This window comes from Momordica charantia, assembly GCF_013281855.1.
Source record: "Momordica charantia cultivar OHB3-1 chromosome 10 unlocalized genomic scaffold, Mcharantia_2.0 BLBB01000010.1, whole genome shotgun sequence".
In the NCBI taxonomy this organism is placed as follows: domain Eukaryota; kingdom Viridiplantae; phylum Streptophyta; class Magnoliopsida; order Cucurbitales; family Cucurbitaceae; genus Momordica; species Momordica charantia.
The window spans coordinates 15,272,583-15,281,791 of NW_028275158.1; the positions used below are offsets into that span (position 1 = coordinate 15,272,583).

Consider the following 9,209-nt stretch of genomic DNA (forward strand, 5'->3'; position numbering starts at 1 on the left):
TGATCAATTCACCGAAAATAAAAGAAAATATCAATCCTATAAAATTATCATTCAAATGTCCTCCGTGGACAACACCACAAGGCAATTCCATTATTCAAACTAAACGAACTCAATGAATGGAAGAAAATAAATGAAACACCTGTCCCGAGTCAAGGTAAACAATAGGTGGGAAACTCCCAACAATCAAATAGGACAAGTAGTTTATTGCCAAAACAATAATGCATAAACCATCTAAACCTAAGCTAAGCGAAAATAGGGACTAAAGTTTAAGGACTAAATCGTTACTTGAATCAAAGTATATGGACCAAATATGTTTTATAACCAAATAATAACTAGCAACTTCGACAAGTCTCAACCGCCAGCTTAAATATTACAACCAAACAAGGCTAAACGAATAAATAAACCTTAATCTCTTCCAAAAACAATAAGGCCAAGGGGACACTTACTGTAACGCCCCAAAACGTTTTACACACTTCTAGGTAACGTTAAATAAATCACCTGTCTAATCTCATCTCTAAACACGAGACGACTAACTTCCTGTGAAATAGTTAAATAAAATAAAGCTTCAACCCCCATCAATTTTCCAAAATACCAAACCTATAGATTTTCAAACAATCGCCCTCCGTGGACAATTCCAAAATAAAACATTTCATGTCCGCCTCAGTGGCTAGGAATCTTAAATAAATAAAACAATCGTGTACCTAAAATCCAACGACAACAGTGACGCGTATAGCAATAACATCCATAAAACAATAATTCTAAAGAAAACAAAAGCTCTCCTTGGGTCAACACATAGCAATAAATTCTAACGCTACTCGTAACGAACGACCCTTCCCTCTATTCTAACTAACTCGTCTAGTGATCCCTCCTCGGTCAAGCCCCCTCCACGTCATCACCACGATCGGCCCTGTTCACACCTGAAACAATTAAGGAAAGGGGGGGGGGTGAGTACATAAGGTACTCCGTAAGTAGCCCTTTCTAACTAAACACAACAATCATGTTCGCACTCACGACATATAAAATAAAACAATAGCAAGACAATTAGATAGACAGCGAAGGATAATAACAATAGCTTAACATTTACATACAAACAACCATGTGTCGGGACTACCGGAACTACAACCATATGACTCACTAGCCCTTGCCCCACCTGAACTAATACTCCCTCTACACCCCATGTTGGTACTCCCCGTTTAACTTCTCGAGGCATGACGGCTTTTGACATTTATCCCCAAGATACCGCCCTCCCTTTACAGTGCTTGATGTTCGACCTTGCCATTTATCCCAAAGGCCTGGAACTACTACTTCGCAAGCACCACTCTACTTTAGTCTTTCAAGCCTAACTCCTCGAGTCGCATTGGCCCTTGACATTTATTCCCAAGGCCTCAATACTCCTCTACAGAAACTTGATGTTCGACCTTGCCATTTATCCCCAAGGCCTGAACTGTGCACCGGTCCTTGCCGTTTATCCCCAAGGTACCGATGACTTCCAGTGTATTGGTCATTGACATTTATTCCCAAAACCCCAATACTCCTTTACAGAAATCTTAAGTTCGGCCTTATCATTTATTCCCAAGGTAACTACTCAAGGCTTTGAACCTCCAAGTGATTTATATGCATTTTCAGTTCAGACCACCCATAGTTTAACGGACTGCCAACCCGTCCCTTCACCCTTCACCACTTCCACTAGTACTTCCAAGACCACCTACAAGTATGTTTCCCACATTCCAATTCACTGCACAGTTCACAAGCATGCTTTTCTTTGTATAATAAACAAGACACCACCCAACAGCTCACAACCAAAACAATATAAACTAATTATAAGTTTAACAACGCGAGCATTTCATTTACAACATGTTTGCAAAACGTCATGAGCCAGTTACTTTTAACCACAACAATTCAGAATCTACTAGTCACATCCAACGATAAGAACATAAAACATGTTTCCTCATAAGTGTTCAATAATAGAAAAACCGCAACAAAATCACTAGAAGTTCACAAATCAAAACTAACAATTCCTACATGCACAATTAAATTATTTTAACTAAAAATCAGCATCAAAACCATTCCGTTAACGCTAAATAACGCACGCACTCGCCCCCTGGTGCTACTTACACAACCAAGTCCCTAACTCTTGCGTCGATCTCACACTGCAAAATCGACTTCGTGTAGGTGTGGGTAACTTAGATCTAGCTTGCAAAGGTGTGGGTATCGTAACTTGGGCTCCGAACGGACGAAGGAAATCGCCGAACACCACCAAAACGCTGCTGTCCACGTTTTTGCAGCAGAGAAAATGCACCAAAACGACCTCCAACGGCTTCGTTTTGATGTCCGTTACTACAAAACAACTTCGTTTAGGTGTGGGTATCCTAAATCGGTTTCGTTTAGGTGTGGGTAATCCAAATTTAACTTCGAACCAAGGTGGGTCAAAGAAAATTATCGGGCTTCACGGATCTAAGCTATTCAAGATCATTGGAGCTTATCGGATCGAAGAAAAGACACCACAAAAACAGCACCCACGCACCGCCGCTGCCTACTGCTGCCGACGCCCGTGCCTGCTGCTGCCGACGCCGCGCCGCTACTGCCCGACGTTGCGCCTGCTGTTGCCGACGCCGCTGCTGCGTGTCTGCCGGAGATGGGTTGCCGTCGATGCTGCTGTGTCAGGAGGGAGAATCCGAATGGGGGGAGGGGCCGGCGGCTTCAACAAGAGAGAGAAGGGAGGAAGAAGAAGAGGAAGGAGAATAAGGGCTAGGGTTATTTGTTTTAAAACATATAAGGCTTGGGTTCTTTCTTCACTTTTCTTTTGTTTAAGGCCCACTTACCCAATCCCTCCTTGTTAAACCAAGCCAATAATAGAATTTCGTAATTGGCCCAATGGCCCAAAACAAGTGCCAACAAAACGGAATCCGTACTAAACAGTAATTTAATAAATAACTACACGCAACTAACTCACCACCATTTCTGCAGCAGTTCACAATAACCGAAATACCACACTTAAATTAAATAAAAATAACTAATGAATAAAAAAAATAAAAAAAATATTGTTATATAAAAAAAAAATCTCGGAACTCGAGGGCAAGCTAACCTGGGTAACGCGGGGCGTTACATTTACAATTTTAATAAACGTTCTTGAATGAAACCATCAATCCAACTTTCAATAATGTTGGAGGCAAAAATATGACATACCACATGGCGAAATATAGCCCAAGCTACCACCGAGCTTCTAAGCTCACCTATGGCCGAGCTCATAAGCTCACCTATTGCCGAGCTCCTAAGCTCACCTATGGCCGAGCTCATAAGTTAACGTCCCGAGCTCCTTAGCTCAACTATGACGGAGCTCATGAGCTCACCTATAGCCAAGCTCCTAAGCTCACTTATGGCCGAGCTCCTAAACTCACCTATGGCCGAGCTTGAGCTTATCCATAGCAGATCTCAATCATTACCGACATCTAACCGCCTTGTCGTAACGGTCATAACGGACGTGTCCTTTCACTCCACCTATAAAAGGATCTTCATTCCTCTTACTCAAGTATGCAATTCTACTCCGAGAAGGACCTATTTGAGCTCACACCTATACTGACTTGAGCGTCAGAGTGTTGTCTTTCTTTTTGCAGGTCCTACCTTGCATGAGATTACACCTCGTCAGGTCGGCCAGTTGCCATGTAGCCGACCTCGACAGCTCGGTAGAATTTTGCCTCAATAGTTAGCGCCGTCTGTGGGAATCGACAATTTTAAGTCATTCCTACCAAACCAAGCAATGACTCACACAGTTTTTCAAAGCTCGAGTACTCCCGACAATCGGGTGGACATCTAAAGCTCTTTAAGATCATCTTGTTAAAGATCATTGCTGAAGAGAAAGACCTTACTCACTACGGATGACCTTCCCCTCGAGGAAATCCTCACCTTGAGGACGATTCTCTCTCCAAGAAGGTCTTCTTTATCTCCTGAAAGACCTACTCCATGAGAGACTTTATCACTACGAATGACCTTCCCCTTGAGGAAGAGCTCACCTTGAGGACGACTTTCTCTCCTGGAAGACCTATTCCAAGAGAAAGACTTTATCACTACAGATGACCTTTCGCTCAAGGAAGACGTCACATTGAGCACGACTTTCTCTCCATGAAGACCTACTTAAAGAGAGACTTTATCACTACGGATGACCTTTCCATCAAGGAAGACCTCACCTTGAGGACGACTTTCTCTCCTGGAATACCTACTCGAATAGAGACTTTATCACTATCGATGACCTTCCCCTCGAGAAAGACCTCACCTTGAGGACGACTTTCTTTCTTGAAAGACTTATTCCAAGAGAAAGACTATCACTACAGATGACCTTCCCCTTGAGGAAGACCTCACCTTGAGGACGACTTTCTCTCCATGAAGACCTACTCCAAGAGAGGCTTTATCACTACGGATGACATTCCCCTCAAAGAAGACCTCACTCTTGAGGATGACTTTCCCTCTCGGAAAACCTACTCCAAGAGAAAGACCTTATAATTACGAATTACGTCCCCCTTAAGGAAGTCCCCACCCTTGACCTTAAGGATGACCTGCACTTAAAGATGACTTTCACTTAAACGATGACTTTCCATTCAAGTATGAACCTCCATCATCTCAAAAGATGAGCTCTCATGGGAGAGGTCATTGGATTAGAGATAGCCCATCCCCGACTAAAGATAGAGCTTCTAGCTGAGCTCATCATCGTCTAAAGGAAAAACTTCCACTTGATAGCTCTTCTCTAACTAATGGGAGAACTTCCATCAGTTAGCTCACCCATACTTAAATAAGAAGCTTAAATCAGATACCTCATCTCAGCTAAGACGAACTCATATGATACAGGTCACCTCGGCCTAAAAAAGAACCACCATATAGCTCCATTCTACCTTAAGGGTGAACTCCCATCATCAGATCATGTTCGAGCAAGCATGACACTCTACCTAAGAGTTGCTGCTCAATAGGGGAGCACCAAAGCATAAAGTACATATATTAAACCTTAAGTGCCCAACTTAGGTTAGACTCCAACTTCAAACTCCTAAACACCCAGCTTCGCCAAAGCTCATCCAAGCTCCAAGCTCAAACTCAACGTCCAACTTAAGTCAAGCTAAATCCAAGCTTCATGCACAAACCCTCAAGCGCACAACTTAAGTAAAGCTTATCCAAGTTCTGAATCGAACTCTTTGACCAAACTTCTCAAAGTTCTCAACTCAAGCATCGTGCCATTAAGGTGAATGTATCACCTAAGGCTAGATAGTAGACAGATCCTATGACTATAGCTTGCAAAGAGAGGGCTCATTTCAACCCCAACGATGATCTCCCATCGAGTAGCTCATCTCGGCATTATGGAAGAGTTATAAGATAGCTCACCTCTACGTCAACAAATGAGCTCACATCGGAGTAGCTCATCTCAACGTTATGGAAGAGCTATTAGATAGCTCACCTCTATGTCAACAAATGAGCTCTCATAGGAGTAGCTCATCTCGATGTTATGGAAGAGCTATAAGATAGCTCACCTCCACGTCAACAAATGAGCTTTCATCGGAGTAGCTCATCTCGACGTTATGGAAGAGTTATAAGATAGTTCGCCTTCAAGTCAATAAATGAGCTCTCATCAGAGTAGCTCATCTCGACACTAACGATGAGCTTCCATCGGAGTAGCACATCTCAATATCAACAATGAGCTATCATTAGAATAGCTCATATCAACACCAACGATGAGCTCCAATCAGAGCAGTTCATCTCGACATCAACGATGAGCTGTCATTAGAATAGCTCATATTGACACCAATGATGAGCTCCCATCGGAGTAGCTCATCTAGACATCAACGATGAACTCTCATTAGAATAGTTCATCTCGACACCAACGATGAGCTCTTATCAAATAGCTTACCTCTACCTCAACGATGAGTTTTCATTAGAATAGCTCATCGGGATGAGCTCCCATTGTTGTAGCTCATCTCGACATCAACGATGAACTCTCATCGAAATAACTCATCTCGACATCAACAATGAGCTCTCATCAGAATAGTTCATCTCGACATAATGGAATAACTATTCGATAGCTCACCTCAATCTCAACAATGAGTTCTCAAGTAGCTCACTTTGACCTCAATAATGAACTCCCCATCAAATAGCTCATCACAATGGCCAATGGGTGAGCTCCCACCAGATAGCTCATCTCGGTATGAAAGATGTGCCTTCATCAAAACTCGCTTAAGCTGAAAAGAATGAACCACCATCAAATATCGAAATCTTCAAGGAGTTACTAACCAAGATTACATTGACTTTGAAGATCGGGGCCACCTAAAGTCGAAACTTCTAAAAATTAGCTCAAGTCTTGACGATAAGACCTTACAGAAAAGAGAGCATGACCAACCTTCTCGTAGATCTTGCCACATATTAGTATAACCTATGAAACAGTCATTTGACAAATTAGCTTCCTAACTTACCAAAGTGAGGGCAAATGTTGGAGGCAAAAATATGACGTACCACGAGGCAATCACTCACTTTAAAGATTATACACTAACTTGGTGGGATAAAGTGATGTCTCATAGAAGGAGGAACAACGAAGGACCCGTAGATTCTTGGATCGAATTCAAGGAACTCATGAATAAAAGATTTGTTGTGCCACCAAACTACCATAGAGCAAATTAAAGGAAACTTAATAAGCTTTATCAAGGCACCAAAGGAGTTGAAGACTATTACAAAGAGATGGACATGTTGATGAGCCGTTTGCAACTAGAAGAAGATAAAGATACCACCATGGCCCGATTCTTAGATGGTCTTAACCTGGACATAGCCGACAAGATTGATTTGCAACACTATGATGGCATGGAGGAACTTCTACACCTCGCTGTCAAAATAGAGGAGCAAAACCAAAGGAGGCTAAAAGGTATGGCAAATCTACTCCTAAGACCGCTAGTAGCAAAGTGGAGAGCAAATCCCTAGAGTCAAAACTTAAGGCTACCCATGAGAAGGGATAGTCAACCAAGTCCAAAACCCAACCTGTGACATGACCTGTCCCAAAACATGTATTAGTCCTAAACGAGTCGTGTCGACTACAGACCCCGTCTAACTACGAAGTCAATGGTCAACTTCTTCTTATCTTTGATCTGAACTTTGACTAACAAACTTTGAATGGATGCAGAATAAAATAATAATTTTTACCGAACAACTAATCTTACATCCATTCTATACATTTTTTTCTATAAAAGAGGCAGATAAAAACTTTTTACAAACAAACCACATGCATTCAGAATGTCATGCAACTCTTGAACTGTCCTGGGTGGCAGAATCTGAACTACTATTTCCTTGAGTTTAAACTCAGAATGTCAGATACTCATGTACAACCTAAGGGGAAAAACAAAACATAAACAGTGAGTTGGGAAGCTCAGTGGTAGGTTAATAGGAAAATATTCTCATAAAACTTCTTTCATAAACAACTGAAAATTCAGTTCTTAAAATAAACTTCATAAAACTGAAGTAACAAACATTCTCATTTAAATCTCATAAAACTTGAGCAACTAAAAACTCAGTAAACTTACTCATAATAACGTATAACAACAAGTACTTTCTAAAAACACCTTATAAATACATATCAAATACTTTCTTTCAAACCTAAAATAGGTTAAGAAAACTCAACACCACATATGTATCTACATTCTATTATGGTCTACGAGTAATCTCAATACGGACAGCAGAATAATTCTATTTATGGTCCACTAGCATAGAGTAATCTCAATATACACAGTAGAATAATTCTCTTAACGCGCGAACTAAAATGGTCCAAAGACCGTCTATTTCTGGGTATCCTATAGACTACATTCACATAGCATGTGGGTAATCACATAGATACAATAACATGGTGGTTTGAAAACTATTCTCATAAACTCTCAATCTCATAAATAGTTCTAAAATTCTTGTTTTATTCTTTCTAAGAACTTTTCTAACTTTCTCAAATCATTTCTGAAATACTTCTTTCTAAACACATTCCATGAAATTCTAAAATCATGTTCTAAAATCTCTTTCTAAATAACATTTCATAACTTTTCTCAAACATTTCTCAAAATCATAAAGCATTTCTCTATTCAACATTTCTAAAATAATTCTTTCTAACACATTTTCCTACATTCTAAGCAGAAATGCTAAAACATACATAATATATACTTTATTGAAATTCTATCATAATATATTTCTAAAAACATTTCTAAAATAAACCACTCATAAATTCCAATAATAATATCCAAAACGTTTAATAAAATAACTACTCACAAATCCTTTAAACTCGATCGTACGCTGTTCCAATTTTCGTTTGGCCTGAAATATCGATTCAATACCAAATTATTTCACTTAATTCCAACATAAAATAATTCCAATTAAATCACAATAACTTCAAAATAAATCAACTATCCCCAATTCACCGCCTCATTTTCTCTTCATTTGAAACCATCATTTCTTCTCTTTCATATCCCCTTAGACATATCGGTCCCACAATTTACCAATTAATTTCTCCTTCTCTCACTACACCACACGCAAGTTCTCTTTTTTTTTTTTACCAAATTATTTTTCTTTTCCTATTTACTTTTAAATCCACAATTGAACATTTCCTTTCTCTCTCTTGCCATCAACAACACACCTCATCTTCTTCTTCAACCCACTAAAGGTTCTCCCTCTTCTCCTTTCTTCTTCCATCCACCATTAAAACTCTCCCTTCTCTTACTTAATTCTTTTTCTTTTCCTCAACCAAAGTTCTTCTTAATCAAGCATTTGTTTCACCTAAAATTTTATTCTCTTTCTCTACATAGCCTCACACATTTTACTTATCAAATAACGTTACCTTTATAGAATTTCTATTGCAAAATTGGGAAGTATAAACTGAACCTCTTCTAGATAATAATTGATCAAAGCCAACTCTCGATCCCAGCCTTGCACAAAGCGAGATTTTGGTTCTTGAAAACTCAGAAAAGAACTCACCACAATAACCCAGTTCTTACTTGAAAAACCCATAAAATTTCATCTTAAAAAGCTTCCATATTTTCATGGATTTCCTTCTTTAATCTCTAGAAAACTTACCAAAGTTCCAATTCGAATTTAAACACTGATTAAAGCTGGAATCTTTTCCTTCGATGCCTTCCTCTACTCCCTCTGTTTCAAAAACACACAACCCATAGGAAAAACCTCATTTTTCTTTTCTTTTATTTTCTTCTCATTTT

General features: G+C 39.7%; 1 long non-coding RNA gene across 1 annotated transcript; it reads right to left on the minus strand.

Annotated features, from left to right (window-relative positions):
• Window positions 1-341: 341 nt before the first annotated feature.
• LOC148208647 (uncharacterized) lies at window positions 342-9,209 on the minus strand. Its single transcript, XR_015787332.1, has 3 exons — window positions 9,070-9,209; window positions 8,269-8,313; window positions 342-917 (listed from the first exon to the last, which is right to left on the minus strand). It is a non-coding gene; the product is annotated as an uncharacterized LOC148208647 (long non-coding RNA).